General features: G+C 42.0%; 1 non-coding gene across 1 annotated transcript; it reads left to right on the forward strand.

Moving 5' to 3' along the window:
* The first annotated feature begins 348 nt into the window (after positions 1-348).
* Trnas-uga (transfer RNA serine (anticodon UGA)) lies at positions 349-430 on the forward strand. The gene has a single exon. It is a non-coding gene; the product is annotated as a tRNA-Ser (tRNA).
* The last annotated feature ends 17,775 nt before the right edge of the window (positions 431-18,205 follow it).

Here is an 18,205-nt window from a genome sequence, read left to right on the forward strand (position 1 = left end):
AAAATACACACAAACACTTAACCAGATTGTTTTCCTAGATTCCATCGTCAATGGGCGAGAAACGTTGTCCAGAAGTGTTAGTGAAATAAGTGTTCGAAGTGCTTCACTCAAATGTTCAGAATTTGAGTAGTCCCACGCCTTTATTTCGCAGAAAGGCACCCTGAATATATCATTAGTCCTGATTTATTACTAATAAATGCGATAAGTAAGTTTCATAGATAAATTTATCGTAAATCCTTAATTTTTAATGGTTTCAGAGTATCGAACTATGATGTTTACACACTTCATCAACTAAGACACTCTGTGGCCGCGGTGAAATGCGGCGCTGAGAGCGCTGAGTTTCAACCAGCTGCGGTGTCCGAGCGGTTAAGGAGTTGGACTTGAAATCCAATGGGTTCTACCCGCACAGGTTCGAATCCTGTCCGCAGCGAAAATTTTTACTTTAAGTCGTTTAATTATAAATTTAGTTGTCGATGATTTCTGACAACCTGATTATCTGTTCTGTCTTAGTATGCTTGGTTGAAATAGATTCCGCATGTACATTGTGCAAGGGAGTCCACGTGGTGAATTAACTTTTTTGTTGACATTTTCATCATTAAGAAGTCGAGAAAAATTTTACTATTTTGTAACATACATACAATCGTCTCACATAGTCTTATTAAATTAAATCAGCCTTGAATCCGTACTTACAAACCATTCTAAGAGAACTACTGTTAAAAAAATGTCGCATAATGAGATTAAACACCGTAGGATATTAACGAGACTGACAAAACATTGTCCCATAACATATGCTTTCCTGCGGAAAGGACAGTGCATGAAGTAATTACTATTTATTTATTTAGTTGCAGGCAGTTACCTACACAACCAGATGTAAAGTTAGCAGAACATGTGACAATATTAAGTTAAAGCTACCTTTATAGGCCATAGAATTTACTGAATTTTTTGACATAGTACTTGTGAAGGAGGTTAGAAAACTGGAAGGTACTCCTACGCCCTATTGCTGAGTCTTAGTGAAGTGTTGACATTCTAGTTCTGTCCTGCCCACTGAAAGAAATATTTCTATTCTTTATTTAATCAGCGGGATCAGGAGCGATGATTATAAATGAAGATTTTGAGTTCTAATTGATACATATATTTGATCACTTTCACATGCACAACGTTGTGATATTCCTGATGATAATACGATAATGCTGTCTCTCTCATAAAAAGCACTATGAGCAGTTCAGAGGTAACCTCCAGGGTAAGTTCCCATTAAATGGTTTTTCGTCCTGACTTCTGATAATCAGTTAATTGCTCGCCACAGAAGTGGCGAATAATTATCACCACTTACCACGCGGTTACGTTATTTAACATTACGCGCGGCACACAGTTATTTCCACGAAATCTAAACTATCCATGACTGGGTTCAGTCCTCGCAAGTTCACTCCCTATTCGTACTGGAAACATGAGTTTAGTTGCAGTTCGGCTGTGACGTCATCCGAGGCAGCGCGTTAGCCGGCATTTGACTGAAGCGAATCGTACGGTGCCTGGTTGCGAAGTGAAATCACTGCCTATCAGGCAGCACTTATACAGGGCGTACATAAAGTCAGAGAACACTTTCAATTAATAACAAGAACTAAACATTGTACAGACGTCATACACACTGCATTTTGAAGAGAATCTGACAGTTTTTTTTTTTAATACAAACATTAGACATGCGGACCATGAGTTATCCGGCAGACGTCAATATGGCAATCGAATTCTTGCCATAGCCGTCCCAGCATGCCATCGTAGAGTGTGGCAGTCGCTTCGATCGGGGTGGCCATTTCAAGAAGCAGCTGTCCCCTTCTGCAGCACGGCCGATCCATCCATGCGGCAGCTCCGTGTTTGCGACTAGCGCCGGCTATCGGCAAATTACCAAACTACGCTGTGGCGGTATACATGAAAAAAACTTCCAGGGTTTCTCTTCAAAATGGCATATGTATATCTGGACAATGTTTGGTTTTTGTGGAATGAATTGAAAGTGTTCTTGGACTTCATCAGGATGTATACGACCCGGGAGATCCGGGAAAAAGCCGGGAATTTTTTCATTCGGGAGAAAATCGGGTTAAACCCGGGAATATTTCGGAATTGCGGGAATTTTTCACTGTTTTAGTTTTCAGTTAAATTTTTGTGATTTTGACGGGTAAGAACCAATACTCAAACAAAGGATATCACTGTATCCCGCTTCTGCAGTATAATGCTGCAGCAATAAAACATGAACGGGAGGAAAAAAAAAAAACGAAAATAAAACTCAAGTCGCAAAATAAATACGCCATATACAACAATAAAACACAGTGCTCACACAAGCGTTTGCCAACTGCAAAGTGTGTCAAAGGCTTTGGGAAGACTATGCAATGCTTCCTAACAACAAAGTGTCTTCGATGAGCGTGACGTCACAACTGTTTACCTTAGATTCCTTTGAGCAGTTGCGGTCCGACCCTTGTGCGTGTGCAGTTGGGTGAGACGTACCTTTTCCCGCTTCTCGTTACAGACGTGTGGTTGGGCGCCACTATCTAATATTGCCCCGGTTCGGAAATATCGGAGATCCGGGGCTGATTAACAGAGCAGTCTGAGTTCTAGTGGGGAGTCTCCACATCATTTATTGCTCTCACATCACACGAAAACAAAACGGATATCTATGGCCGTGAGCTATCGAATGAATTAAAATACGTTCGTGTAATTACGGAAGGCTAAAATATGTTGTTAGTTTCAGGTTTTATCTCCACCTTCCTGACAGTCAGGCATTAATCGCCTTGCAGAACAATGAAGTTATTTTTGTCGGTTTGCCAAAGAAATTTGGCTTTTATTAATCTTTTCCGCTGGGGCAGTCAATTTATTTGAAACGAAGTGTTTAATTCCATACTATGAGCTAATTTCAACTGTTCGCTGCATTTCAAAAGTGCATGTTTTCATCTTCTAGCACGTATGGCATTATGCCATAATAAAGAATCAAACTACGGTACCGGTACTCAAGCAAATTTACTTCCGAATCTGGACATACGAATGTGTACTTTAAGCCGAATTACGCATTGTAGTATGGTTCACGAAATTCCGATCTTCTTGGAATATCCCCTGATGTCTTGTTTCTTTTGACACAATGTAAGATATTTTAGTGTTTTACACCTTCGAACATACGGGCGTCCTGGATCGTAGCTGCGCAAGCGCGTTGGCGCCTGTTTCTGGCGCTCTCTGGCAACTACAGAAACGAACCTATTTCTAACAGGTCACGGGAAAATGGTTGTTTGAAAAGCGTTACTTTCCAAGTAAGTTTCCTTTTACGTAAGATGAATTATGTGCGAGAATGTACGATGGAACACACCTGCTGCCATCCGCTCAATGCGCAGGTAGTAGACTCTAGTTACCACTTTGTCGTTCACAAATATTTTATGACAATGCTGTTTATTAATTTAGAACGTTCGTGAATTTTCTGTGAACGTAGTTAAGTAGGTTTCCATCACAAAAAAGTTTTAGCTCGCCTGCATTTAAACTTTGCTGTCTAGAATTTTTTGAACGTAACTGACAGTAGAACATGACCGCTCAACTACAACTTTGGGACCTTCTATTGATAGTTACTTACATCAGTCTTAAAACTTATTATAGCTCCATTATATAGTGGGTGTAATCACGTGCTGTAATCAAAACTTTCTAGCATTAAGAGAACTGATACTCAATCCACTGCAAATAAGGACGTTTTTGTTCCAAATTTAAATTAACCGAAAACTGTTAGAGGTAGCTCTATACGGTCAAATACATAAAGTTTTTATATCGAACTGAAGTTTCGCATGAAGCATGGATTTATAGCTTCATTAAGTAGCGTATGGCATTTTTCTCGAAAACGTGGATTCTGACCAAAATTGTGTTACGTTCCAGTTGAAACTTGTAACAGTGAATTCTGACATACATTTGCACGATCTGACCAATTTTTGGCTTTCTAGCTTTATTATTTTTTTCTAAAAACGATGTACTTAGGGAAAGATATTCATGTGATTACTCTGAGATTTGACAATTTAAACATTAATATACTGAAGCATATGTTTTCGAAGTTTGGAAAAGCAGCTTTAATTTTTAATTTCATTCTGAAATTATGGTGCAATACTTGTATGCTACACACACTTTGTGATGACGTGGCGCTAGCATCAGTGAACTGGAACAAGTGCCGGCAGACTCGCTCGCCACTTTATCTCTCAAATGATACAGCTCTTGTTTCGCCACAACAGTAATAAAACGTTCGGCTGTTTTGCTGCGACGTACACAATTGAGAATTGCGTTACGCATTTTGCGTACGTCAATAAAGTGAACTAGTATTGAAATGTCAAAGAAACAGAACTGCATGGATGTGTACCTCCAAGCAGAAAGACTTCTTGTTTTATTAGACTGTCAGTACATTAGTCTCACTGTAGTTCACACATTGTTCCACTTTGAGACCTTACCTATGACGCGTCATTTACTTTGCGGCCAATAACAGCAATTTACACGGAAAAAATAAAAATAAATACTTTTTTAAACATTTTACAGCGTTGTGGAATACTGTAAATGTGATTAAGGAAATGGTCTCAGATGCTTACGACTCGGTAAAATGGGTATTCTGGTTTAACAGGTACGTAAGTAATTTTTTTGGTAATGATAGCCTAACCTGTGTAAAATGAAGGCCTACCTCTCCAGCAATAGCCTATTTGCTTCTTTTCACATAATGTTTCTCGCCAGTAACTGTCAGTTTTTCAGGAATAACAAAACAGCCAAATTCAAATACGTCTGATCATCTGCTTGGTTTTACGTTTGAATTTCATTCCGAGATTTTCGAAGTACATAAGTACATACCATACTTTGTGATATACCAATAGTCAGTTACTTACTTAGTTCCACATTACATGTATTATTGGCACGATAAATTGTAATATGGGGGAACGAGTCATTACGTACTGACACAAGTTTTTTTTGTAACGATTATCCATGGTGATAATTTAAGTTTTTTTAATTAAAGACGGACAGGTGTTCGTAATTCCTACCCATCACGATTCACACATTGCAGTAGCAGACCATTTTCTGCGGACTAGGGGAAGTTGTGAAGTAGAAACGTTTTAGTTTAGTTTCAAATTTTACTTTGCTGTCTGTAAGGCATTGTACACGGAAGCGCCAAAGAAACTGGTATAGGCATGCGTATTCAAATAGAGATACATGTAACAGGCAAAACAGGGCGCTGCGTTCGGCAACGCCTATATAAGACAACAAGTGTCTGTCGCAATTGTTAGATCGGTTACTGCTGCTTCAATGGCAGGTTATTAAGAATTGAGTGAGTTTGAACGTGGTGTTATAGTCGGCGCACAAGCGATGGGACACAGCATCTCCGAGGTAGCGATGAAATGTCGATTTTCCCCTACGATCATTTCACGAATGTACCGTGAATATCAGGAATCCGATAAAACATCAAACCTCAGACATCTCAGCGGCCGGAGAAAGATCCAGCTGAAGATAATCGTTCATTGTGATAGAAGTGGGACGCTTCCGCAAACTGCTGCAGATTTCAGTGTTGGCCAATCAACAAGTTTCAGCGTGCGATCCATTCAACGAAACATCATCGTTATGGGCTTTGGAGCCGAGGGCTCAGTTGTGTACCTCGGATGACTGCACGACACAAAGCTTTACGGTTCGCCTGGGCCCGTCAACACATCAGATTGTTGATGACTGGAAATGTGTCATCTAGTCGGACGAGTCTCGTTTCAAATTGTATCGAGCAGATGTCAGCAGGAAACTGTTCAAGCCGGTGGAGGCTCCCTAATGGTGCAGTGGAATGATATGGGAGCCCTGATACGTCTAGATACGGCTCTGACAAGTGACACGTACGGAAGCATCCTGTCTGATCATCTGCATCCATTCATGTCCATTGTGCACTCTGGCGGACTTGTGCAATTCTAGCAGGACAATGTGGCACTCCACAGCTCTAGAATTGCTACAGAGTGGCTCCAAGAACAGTCTTCTGAGTTTTAACACTTCCGCTGACGTGAACATTATTGAGAATATCTGGGATGCCTTGCAACGTGCTGTTCATAAGAGATCTCTCCGCGCACACAGCCCTGCAGGGGCACGCACGAACGCGCGCGCTTTCTTCGGCTGTTCTACCCGTAATCTTTTTTAAACGAGGTGACAGTGTGAACAATAATTATTGGCCGGAGGAATTTAGGGCATGAGATGCTGTCCCAACAATCAGCGCGGTTACGCAGCCATGTGTTCAGAGGGGAAGAGACTGTTGATGCAGTGTGACTCGGATGCCGGAGTGTTGAAAGTAACGCAAATCTCAGGTCAAATGACAGAAATAAAACCAATACAAGGAAAGTAAACACTGCAACAATAATTTATGTATACAACAGAAAATATTCTTTGAACGGATTCACTTATGTATGAAATGATTCCTTTGGGGAGGCATCACCGCGGTGAACTATGGAGGTATGAATGCTATGAAACTGATGTTTTGGGCTACTTTAAGATGGCGTACGTCGGTTTCAAGTTTGCGACGTAATGAGAACTCCCTTCTTTTTTTTACCTCCGTGTCCCGGTGTCGCCTGTTGGCATTTTAAATAGCCCGAAACTTTAGCAAACTTCTGTCTACGATAGCTTTTTGTTCATTATTTCTGTCGTGTGCAAGCAATAATTGTTTTAAATACTAAAAGTAACAGTACTTAAATAAATAATATAGTGTAAGGAAGGCAATTTCAGACATTTTCTGTTCTTGAATGCGTATTCCCTGTTGTAATACTAAATATTTGGCCTCGTTAATGCAACTTGTTTTTGTTGATATATTTGGATTAACCAAGAAGACGAGGATGTGATGTGAAAAGAATGCTTTCGTAATGTATTTTATTCAACTTACACCATATTTGTGTCGATAGCAAATGAAGCTGGAATTCTGAAACCGATGCTTATTTTTTTATTGGTACTGCTTCTTGTCACATTTTCAGCTTTCAACTCGTATGCACAACATTTTTAGTGTTCACGTTTGCAGAAAAACTTACCTGTGTGTTCTTTGTAGTCCATAAATGTGTCCAATGAGGAAAGAAGCAAGCCGCGCGACCTTATATTTCGCATGTCAACAAAGTGAACGATTATTGAGATGAAAACCACATGAGCTGCCATTTTTGATGAAATAGCTGCCTCCACACAATTAAAGCACCAGACGCTATTTGCAATACGACAACAAAAGTTGATAGATATCCCCAACTGTTCCGTGAAATCACGGGAAGTACTACCACGTTGAATTATGGAGGTATAAATGAGGTGAACTTAATATTTTGGAAAAAAGGTAAAAATCTGCCAGCCGATTGCATAGGTTTTCTGTATACCTTGACCAGGTTTCGTCACCTCTAAGGGTGACTTCATCAGAAGGTAAGTTAATTACATGAAGAACACATCGTCAAAGATGTACAGTGATTTAAGAGCTGAGTTGCTCAAGTCAAACATTAAAGTATAAGACAATGTTCTTCAAAAAGTCAAACATTAAAACACCTTTAACATTATGTTCATGTAATTAACTTACCTTCTGATGAAGTCACCCTTAGAGGTGACGAAACCTGGTCAAGGTATACAGAAAACCTATGCAACCGGTTGGCAAATTTTTACATATTTTTCAAATGTGTGTACGGTTGCTGCAAACGTCAGCCATGTACAAATTTAATATTTTGGGTTACATCAGATGGCGGACGTCAGCTCAGTTTGTGACGCAACAACTCTTCTTTTTGTACCTCCATGTTTGAGATTCATTTCACATGGGTACATCTTGCAAGCAGCTCTTTGAGGAGCTGCAAAGATTCACACTACATTTATTTACTTAATAAATCTAAGTTTAGCAAAGAAAGACACAGAAAATATGCAGCTATAAAACTATGACAAGGTAAACATAGACTTGTCTGACATAGAAGTGTTTTCAAATGTAAAGATGCGTCTTCATGCCAACTTCTTCTACACCGTAGACAGATCTTGAATGGAGCTTACTATCTTCAAAGAAAAAGCATGTAAATGGTCAGCACGTAGCTGTATAAATATTTTTTCATACACTATATGAATTTGTCATAACGTTTGTGACGAATACGATCTATGGAACAAGTGACTAAATATTTCACGTATTGTGTTGAACTGTAGCGTGCTATAAATTGCAAGTCGAAATTCATCGAAGCAGGAAAAAGTACTTTTGATAGGTAAGTCCTACAAAGCTCCAATACAGTTATCATACTAAGGAGCGTTGTGTGATGATTAAAATCAAGACACCGTAACAAAGGCATATTGTACGAAAATTTATGTGAGAGTTTGGTCATATATTTAGGACGCAAGTATCTTCGGTTGTGTGCATGTGTGCTACAAGTGGATCTGTTGAATGGAGCCGCATTTAGAGAAATGTTTATTTGCAAAGCAAGATTTGTGTGTGGCAGTATAAGTCATATACTCGTATTAATTAATACAGATTAAGATTCTGTGAAGTAAGAACGAAAGAATTTCGTCCCTAAACATATTTTTATGTGTAGCGCTATTTTACTGTATGCCATAGTTCAAAATTCGCCGTTTTACTGTATACTTCCTCCTTGGCTTGATAGGAAGCCATTTCCCGATAATATCATATCATAATCTATTGAACAGATTCGGCAATGCCATCGAATACGGCAGAAACTTAAAGAAATCCCTTTTTTTTTGCCTTTAAAAATGATACACAAAGTGTAGCAAATCTCACATGCGATCGAAACACCCGTGCAATCATCTCTTCAGGATACTATGGTCTTGTATTAAGCTTGCCATTGAGAATAGATACCCTCTTAAACCACTTGGTCATGCGAGGTCGGTAGCAGGCAGAAAAAGAGAATCGAAATGATCTCACTTTAAGGCAAAGGTAAAAAGTGTATATACACTGACAGAAAAAATGGCGACACCAAGGATTTGGGACATAAACGATAGTTGGTAGGCTTGTTTCTAAATCTGAAAGATGTCCTCACAGATTTCGCGACTGTCGCATAAGAGGGGGGCAATGAACAGGCCGATCGGGCTGCCAAGGAGGCCTGAAGAAAGCAGGATGTGGTCCAGTGTCCTATTCCCTTGCAGTCAGTCATTGCTGCACTCCACAGGAAGTGCATGGAGTTGTGGGAGGACGAATGGCTGGCGGTGACGGCCAATAAACTGCGGTTGATAAAGTCAACCACTCGGCCGTGGCGTTCCTCCTGCCGGTTGCTCAGCCGGGAGGAGGTGGCCCTCACACGTCTTCGGATCGGGCACTGTCCTCTCACACATAGCTTTTTATTACGGCGGGAGGATCCACCGTTATGTGATGCTTGTGGTGTGCACGTCTCTGTCCGGCACATTTTAACAGACTGCATTTTATACCGTGATGCACGGGCAGAAGCACAAGTTGATGGGGATCTGCCTTCTGTTTTAGCTAATGATGAGACGTGTGTGTCTAGGGTTTTTAAGTTTTGTGATGTGTCTGGTCTCTGGCCTAAAATTTTGGGCTGTAGGTTTTGGTGTATTGCACAGTGGCTGACTCCTCCCCTTTTTTCCTTGCGGTCAGCCAGCCACTTCCATCTGCTACATTGTTTTAGTTTCCTCTATCATTTTCTTCCTGTGTTGTCCATGTTTTACTGCTGACGCTCTGCTTCATCCCACGCTTTGGTGTGGGTGAGCACATGTTTTTCAACGATTGTTACCCATGTTTTCTGTTGTGTTTTATATTCCTGTTCTGGGATTTTTCTTGACACCCGTCTCACTAAGTTACTCAACGGGCGCTGAAGACCTTGCTGTCGGACGCCCAAAACCCCTCTACTACTACTACTACTACTACTACTGTCGCATAAGAGTAACGCCACTATGAGGATGCAAATCAGGCTTGCTTTGAATTCAAACTGTAACGGTCGTGAGCGCTAGTTACCTTTGCGACTGGACAGGGTGAATTGACGTTAGTGAACAATGCCTTTAAGGAGACAAAGTCGCCATTATCATCATTACTGAGTTTGAACGAGATCATGTAATAGGGCTACGAGAGGCTGGATGACACTTCTGCGATACTGTAAAAAAAGTCTTGGCAGGAATGTAGCCACTGTACACGATTATTCGCAGCGGCGGTCACGAGAATGTAGAGCCACAAGAAGACCGGATTCAGGACGGCCACGTAGCATTACAGAGGGGGAAGACAGTCGCATTCGGCATACAATAAGTCCAAAAAGTATTCGTCTAGCTGCATATCTTTTAGAAAACAAAGTCTTTGCAACGTGAAAAAAAGATGTAAAAAAATCTAAAGAGCCAGTCATATAAGAAGTACCTCGGTACGTCATTTTTGTTGAAAAGCAAGGAAAGAAATACATCCAATTCGACAGCGAGGTTAACAAAATAGGAAATGTAATACAAGAGCTAGTTCATAAAGTATTCGTCCACCATCTGAAGATGCCGAAATTCTGCGTGCAGTGATCAATCTACACTCCTGGAAATTGAAATAAGAACACCGTGAATTTATTGTCCCAGGAAGGGGAAACGTTATTGACACATTCCTGGGGTCAGATACATCACATGATCACACTGACAGAACCACAGGCACATAGACACAGGCAACAGAGCATGCACAATGTCGGCACTAGTACAGTGTATATCCACCTTTCGCAGCAATGCAGGCTGCTATTCTCCCATGGAGACGATCGTACAGATGCTGGATGTAGTCCTGTGGAACGGCTTGCCATGCCATTTCCACCTGGTGCCTCAGTTGGACCAGCGTTCGTGCTGGACGTGCAGACCGCGTGAGACGACGCTTCATCCAGTCCCAAACATGCTCAATGGGGGACAGATCCGGAGATCTTGCTGGCCAGGGTAGTTGACTTACACCTTCTAGAGCACGTTGGGTGGCGCGGGATACATGCGGACGTGCATTGTCCTGTTGGAACAGCAAGTTCCCTTGCCGGTCTAGGAATGGTAGAACGATGGGTTCGATGACGGTTTGGATGTACCGTGCACTATTCAGTGTCCCCTCGACGATCACCAGACGTGTACGGCTAGTGTAGGAGATCGCACCCCACACCATGAAGCCGGGTGTTGGCCCTGTGTGCCTCGGTCGTATGCAGTCCTGATTGTGGCGCTCACCTGCACGGCGCCAAACACGCATACATCATTGGCACCAAGGCAGAAGCGACTCTCATCGCTGAAGACGACACGTCTCCATTCGTCCCTCCATTCACACCTGTCGCGACACCACTGGAGGCGGGCTGCACGATGTTGGGGCGTGAGCGGAAGACGGCCTAACGGTGTGCGGGACCGTAGCCCAGCTTCATGGAGACGGTTGCGAATTGTCCTCGCCGATACCCCAGGAGCAACAGTGTCCCTAATTGGCTGGGAAGTGGCGGTGCGGTCCCCTACGGCACTGCGTAGGATCCTACGGTCTTGGCGTGCATCCGTGCGTCGCTGCGGTCCGGTCCCAGGTCGACGGGCACGTGCACCTTCCGTCGACCACTGGCGACAACATCGATGTACTGTGGAGATCTCACGCCCCACGTGTTGAGCAATTCGGCGGTACGTTCACCCGGCCTCCCGCATGCCCACTATACGCCCTCGCTCAAAGTCCGTCAACTGCACATACGGTTCACGTTCACGCTGTCGCGGCATGCTACCAGTGTTAAAGACTGCGATGGAGCTCCGTATGCCATACAAACTGGCTGACACTGACGGCGGCGGTGCACAAATGCTGCGCAGCTAGCGCCATTCGACGGCCAACATCGCGGTTCCTGGTGTGTCCGCTGTGCCGTGCGTGTGATCATTGCTTGTACAGCCCTCTCGCAGTGTCCGGAGCAAGTATGGTGGGTCTGACACACCGGTGTCAATGTGTTCTTTTTTCCATTTCCAGGAGTGTATAACACTGGCACAGGGCACACACTAGGGTAAACCGTGCGCGTCGCCACTCTATCGCCTGTTGTGGTTCTGAACGGCGCCGATACCAGTGCAGTTAGCGGTATGGGCCGTAACGGTAGAGAGACGACGCTGCGTGAAAGGAAACTTATAATGCGCTTACATAATGAGTGCAAATCTTCTTAAGAGATTGCTAAAATAGTCGGTAGACCTAGATCGACGGTTCAGTCGATAATACATAGATTTTCCGCAACAAAATCATTAAGAAACCAACCGCGTACCGGACGCCCTCACAGTGAACAGAATCGAAAGAAACGTCTTCATTTCGCGATGGAACATAGGTTCAAAAAGGAAGACTCCTCGAATAAAGTAATATTTTATGATGAGAATAAATATAACTTATTCAGTCGGATTGCAGGCGAATGGTGTGGCGTAAGAAGAATGCGAAGATAATGCATGCAATCTTGTTCAAAAATGGCTCTGAGCACTACGGGACTTAACATCGGAGGTCATCAGTCCCCTAGAACTTAGAACTACTTAAACCTAACTAACGTAAGGACATAATACACATCCATGCCCGAGGCAGGATTCGAACCCGCAATCTTGTACCAACGGTTAAACACACTGGTCGCTCCCTGATGGTGTGGGGCTGTGTGACTGCTGCAGGTGTTGGAAAATTACATTTCACAGAAGGTACAATGGATCACCGAATGTATATCAACGTTCCCCCCATGAACCATGGACCTTGCCGTTGGTGGGGAGGCTTGCGTGCCTCAACGATACAGATAGCCGTACCGTAGGTGCAACCACAACGGAGAAGCCAGACAAACGTGTGGTACCTGAAGAGGGGCAGCAGCCTTTTCAGTAGTTGCAGGGCAACAGTCTGGATGATTGACTGATCTGGCCTTGTAACACTAACCAAAATGGCCTTGCTGTTCTAGTACTGCGAACGGCTGAAAGCAAGGGGAAACTACAGCCGTAATTTTTCCCGAGGGCATGCAGCTTTACTGTATGATTAAATGATGATGGCGTCCTCTTGGGTACAATATTCCGGAGGTAAAAATAGTCCCCTATTCGGATCTCCGGGCGGGGACTACTCAAGAGGACACCGTTATCAGGAGAAAGAAAACTGGCGTTCTACGGATCGGAGCGTGGAATGTCAGATCCCTTAATCGGGCAGGTAGGTTAGAAAATTTAATAAGGGAAATGGATAGGTTAAAGTTAGATATATTGGGAATTAGTGAAGTTCGGTGGTAGGAAGAACAAGACTTTTGGTCAGGTGAATTCAGGGTTTTAAATAAAAAATCAAATAAGGGTAATGCCGGTGTAGGTTTAATAATGAAAAAAAAAAAGAGTACGTGTAAGCTACTACAAACAGCATAGTGAACGCATTATTGTGGCCAAGATAGATACGAAGCCCGCGCCTACTACAGTAGTACAAGTTTATATGCCAACTAGCTCTGCAGATGATGAAGAAATTGATGAAATGTATGATGAGGTAAAAGAAATTATTCAGGTAATGAAGGGAGACCAAAATTTAATAGTCACGGGTGACTGGAATTCGAGAGTAGGAAAAGGGAGAGAAGGAAACGTAGTAGGTGAATATGGACTGGGGGAAAGAAATGAAAGAGGAAGCCTTCTGGTAGCATTTTGCACAGAGCATAACTTAATCATAGCTAACACTTGGTTCAAGAATCATGAAGGAAGGTTGTATACGTGGAAGAACCCTGGAGATGCTAAAAGGTATCAGATAGATTACATATGGTAAGACAGAGATTTAGGAACCACGTTTTAAAATTTATGACATTTCCAGGGATAGATGTGGACTCTGACCACAATCTATTGGTTATGAACTGTAGATTAAAACTGAAGAAACTGCAAAAAAGATGGGAATTTAAGGAGATGGGACCTGGATAAACTGAAAGACCCAGAGGTTGTACAGAGTTTCACGGAGAGCATAAGGGAACAATTGACAGTAATTCGGGAAAGAAATACAGTAGAAGAAGAATGGGTAGCTTTGAGGGAGAAGTAGTGAAGGCAGCAGAGGATCAAGTAGGTGAAAAGACGAGGGCTAGTAGAAACCCTTGGATAACAGAAGACTATATTGAATTTGATTAATGAAAGGAGAAAATATAAAAATTCAGTAAAGGGAGCAGGCAAAATGGAATACAAACGTCTCAAAAATGAGGTCGACAGGAAGTGCAAAATGGCTAAGCAGGGATGGCTAGGGGACAAATGTAAGGATGCAGGGGCTTATCTCACTAGGGGTAAGATAGATAATGCTTACAGGAAAATTAAAGAGACCTTTGGAGAAAGGAGAACCACTTGATGAATATCAAGAGCTTTGATGGAAACCCAGTTCTAAGCAAAGAAGGGAAAGCAGAAAGGTGGAAGGAATATATAGAGGGTCTATACAAGGGCGACGTACTTGAGGACAATATATTGCAACGGAAAAGAATGTAGATGAAGATGAAATGGGAGATACGACACTGCGTGAAGAATTTGACAGAGCACGGAAAGACCTGAATCGAAACAAGGCCCCCGGAGTAGACAACATTCCATTAGAACTGCTGACAGCCTTGGAAGAGCCAGTCCTGACAAAACTCTACCATCTAGTGAGCAAGATGTATGAGACAGGCGAAATACCCTCAGACTTCAAAAAGAATATAATAATTCCAATCCCAAAGAAAGCAGGTGTTGACAGATGTGAAAATTACCGCACTATCAGTTTAATAAGTCACAGCTGCAAAATACTAACGCGAATTCTTTACAGACGAATGGAAAAACTGATAGAAACCGACCTCGGGGAAGATCAGTTTGGATTCCGTAGAAATGTTGGAACACGTGAGGCAATACTACCCTACGACTTATCTTAGAAGAAAGATTAAGAAAAGGCAAACCTACGTTTCTAGCATTTGTAGACTTAGAGAAAGCTTTTGACAATGTTGACTGGAATACTCTCTTTCAAATTCTGAAGGTTGCAGGGGTAAAATACAGAGAGCGAAATTCTATTTACAATTTGTAGAGAAACTAGATGGCAGTTATTAGAGTCGAGAGACATGAAAGGGAAGCAGTGGTTGGGAAGGGAGTGAGACAGGGCTGTAGTCTATACCCGATGTTGTTCAATCTGTATATTCAGCAAGCAGTGAAGGAAACAAAAGAAAAATTCGGAGTAGGTATTAAAAGCCATGGAGAAGGAATAAAAACGTTGAGGTTCGCCGATGACATTGTAATTCTGTCAGAGACAGCAAAGGTCTTGGAAGAGCAGTTGAACGGAATGGACAGTGTCTTGAAAGGAGGATACAAGATGAACATCAACAAAAGCAAAACGAGGATAATGGAATGTAGTCATATTAAGTCAGGTGATGCTGAGGGAATCAGATTAGGAAATGAGACACTTAAAGTAGTAAATGAGTTATGCTATTTGGGGAGCAAAATAACTGATGATGGTCGAAGTAGAGAGGATATAAAATGTAGACTGGCAATGGGAAGGAAAGCGTTTCTGAAGAAGAGAAATTTGTTAACATGGAGTATAGATTTAAATGTCAGGAAGTCGTTTCTGAAAGTATTTGTATGGAATGTAGCCATGTATGGAAGTGAAACGTGGGCGATAAATAGTTTAGACAAGGAGAGAATTGAAGCTTTCGAAATGTCGTGTTATAGAAGAATGGTGAAGATTATATGGGTAGATCACATAACTAATGAGGTGTTATTGAATAGAATTGGGGAGAAGAGGAGCTTGTGGCACAACTTGACTAGAATAAGGGATCGGTTGGTAGGACATGTTCTTAGGCATCAAGGGATCACCAATTTAGTATTGGAGGGCAGCGTGGAGGGTAAAAATCGTAGAGGGAGACCAAGAGATGAATACACTAAGCAGATTCAGAAGGATGTAGGTTGCAGTAGGTACTGGGAGATGAAGAGGCTTGCACAGGATAGAGTAGCATGTAGAGCTGCATCGAACCAGTCTCAGGACTGAAGACCACAACAACAACATATCAACATTTTAAGGGACAATCTGAATCTTAGCGCCGAAAAACTAGGCCTGTAAGGAATTTACACGACCCAAAGCATACGTCTCTAAATACAAGGCTGTGGCTCCTGTCTAATACCTCAAAACAACTTAACACCCCTCCTCAGAGCCCAGACATTAACCCTATTGAACACCTCCAGAAAGTACTGGAAGATATCATCAGGAGAAGACAAGAGAGACCTAAAAGAAGTACTTCAGGAGGAATGGGACAAAATTCCAGCCTCTCTGACGGCAAACTTGGTCAAGTGATGACCAGACGACTACAAGCAGTAATAGCTGCAAAGGGAAACTCCACTAAATATTAATTTTTGTAATTGAAATCATATTTTCAGATTGTAAATTAAAAAAAAGTGTGCGAGTTCTTTTTGGAGTAGCCCTTGAATAAATTCTCAACTCTGTTAAATTTGTTATCGCTAGGGATGTCGCCCTATTTATTTCCTTGTCCCTCAATATATATGATTTACCAAAGTTCTTTGTATATGACTCGATGTTAAAATTTTATATTCCCTTCCATTCACGTGACATATACCTAGAGGAATACTTTTTGGACTCACTTTATGGCTCTGTGACGCATCGTGCAGCACCAATTTGAGTAGCAGCTACTACTGCTGTGAAACGAAGTGTTACAAATCTATTACCCAGTCAGCTCCGAGCCAGTCGCCCTGTAGATGTATTCCACAGACCCCAAGTAACCACCATTTGAGACTTCAATGGTGTCATGCGAGAGCTCGCTGGATGGGAGATTGAAGGTCCGTCGTGTTTTCTGATGAAAGCTGCTTCTGCCTCGGTGCTAGTGATGGCTGTGTGTTGGATAAGAGAGGGCCATTTGAAGGCCTGCAACTAACCTATGTGCGTGCTGGACACACTGGACTTACACCTGGAGTTACGGTCTGCGGTGCGATTCTGTACGATACTAGGTGCACTCCCGTAGCTATCCCACGCACGCTGACTGTACATTCGTATGTCAGTCTGGTGATTTGACCTGTTGTGCTGCCATTCATGAGCAGCATTCCAGCTGGTGTTTCGCTACAGGATAACACGCCTATATGCCGCTGTTGTAACCCAAGATGCTCACTGTTGTTACATATGTACACAATAAATTACACAGTTCACTTGTTCAATTTGCAATTAGATTTTGTTATAGTTTACGACTCTATGCCGCCATGAAAAAGAGTCCGTGATCCAACGGAAATGTTCAGACTTTCTCGGGACTTATTTCGCCTATTCTGGATAATTATTACTTACGTCCTGAAAGGCAAGGAACCCAGTCCCAATATGCATTCAAATCGTGAAGAGGCGAAATGTTCGCTATGAGTCTTAATTAAGACATCCCAAACACAGAGTTTCAGGTGTCCGTCTTTCGATGGACCTTTTCAGTTTTATACCGTAGTGCACAGCCAATGCACAACTTGTTCGGTTTTTTATCAATGAAGCGGAGAACCCATAACACCGCTCAGTGTTAACGTGTAAGCGCGAGACATTAACTATGTGCAGGCATAAGGAGATTCACCGTAAAGATTTATGTGGATACCATGCAGTGCTATTCTCGAAAAAAGAGTGAAGTAGGATAATAGAAAATTCTTTGATAATGGCAAAATTTCACGAAATTCACAAAAAACACTGGCATTAAAAAGTTTTTGGCTCATAAAAGTTGACAGCTTATTTCAAATGGTTCAAATGGCTCTGAGCACTATGGGACTTAACATCTGATGTCATCAGTCCCCTAGACTTAAAGAACTACTTGAACCTAATTAATGACATCATGCACATCCATGCCAGGGGCAGGATTCGAACGTGCGACCGTAGCAGTAGCGTGGTTCCGGACCAGTCTATTTCAAATCACATTAAAAGGAAGAATTTTACACAGATTTATTGAAGTTCGCAATTCCAGGCCGTAAGGCTAAAGTTCTCTTTCATAAAGGTCCAAGGACAGTGGAATGCAATAAAGTCCAAACCGATACAGTCATAAAGATCTTGTTGTTCTGCAGTTTAACATTATTCTGTAAAAACTGCCACGAAATGATTTCCAAAAAAAATATCATTTTGAAGAAGTGAGTTTGCATGGGAAATATTAAAATTTAACCACAGATGTTATTTACTGATGGAGGTAGCTGAAATGACCGAAGTCATTGAAAGTTGTCAATTTTGTTTAATGAAGAAGTTTATTTTGACGGAAGATAATGTCTGGAAGGAAACTCTGCAATTAAGAAGACTGAGAACTTGGTTCCTGTCGTAATTGGCAAATTATAAGTATGTTCATTGATTTTTATTTATTTATGCATTTATTTTACCTGG

The sequence above is a fragment of the Schistocerca gregaria genome, chromosome 6, assembly GCF_023897955.1.
Source record: "Schistocerca gregaria isolate iqSchGreg1 chromosome 6, iqSchGreg1.2, whole genome shotgun sequence".
Lineage (NCBI taxonomy): Eukaryota > Metazoa > Arthropoda > Insecta > Orthoptera > Acrididae > Schistocerca > Schistocerca gregaria.